The sequence below is a fragment of the Chiloscyllium plagiosum genome, unplaced genomic scaffold (assembly GCF_004010195.1).
Source record: "Chiloscyllium plagiosum isolate BGI_BamShark_2017 unplaced genomic scaffold, ASM401019v2 scaf_10678, whole genome shotgun sequence".
In the NCBI taxonomy this organism is placed as follows: domain Eukaryota; kingdom Metazoa; phylum Chordata; class Chondrichthyes; order Orectolobiformes; family Hemiscylliidae; genus Chiloscyllium; species Chiloscyllium plagiosum.
The window spans coordinates 1-702 of NW_025212919.1; positions in this window are offsets into that span (position 1 = coordinate 1).

Below are 702 nucleotides of genomic sequence, written 5' to 3' on the forward strand. Positions count from 1 at the left end.
GGATCAAAGGAGAAAGTGAAAATGGGATGGAATTGGATGATCAGCCATGATCTTATTGGATAGCAGAGAGGCTCAAAGGGCAGAACGGCCTACTCCTGCTCCTATATTCAAAGTTTCTGAAAATTAAAGATTTTCCCATCTGGGAATCGTTCAGAACAAACAGCCTCCTCACCAGATCCTTCTGGGCACCACTACCTACCTCCCATTGTCTAAAGGGTCTAATTTCAACAACATGGAGTTTAATGGCTTTGTGCATGGGAAATCATGTCTCACAAACTTGACTGAGTTTTTTGAAGAAGTAACAAAGAAGATTGATGAGGGCAGAGCAGTAGATGTGATCTATATGGACTTCAGTAAGGCATTCGACAAGGTTTCGCATGGGAAACTGATTAGCAAGGTTAGATCTCATGGAATACAGGGAGAACTAGCTATTTGGATACAGAACTGGCTCAGAATTAGAAGACAGAGGGTGGTGGTGGAGGATTGTTTTTCAGACTAGAGGCCTGTGACCACAAGGATCGGTGCTGGGCCCTCTACTTTTTGTCATTTACATAAATGATTTGTATGCGAGCATAAGAGTTAGTAAGTTTGCAGATGACACCAAAATTGGAGGTGTAGTGGACAGCGAAGAGGGTTACCTCAGATTACAACAGGATCTGGACCAGATGGGCCAATGGGCTGAGAAGTGCCAGATGGAGTTTA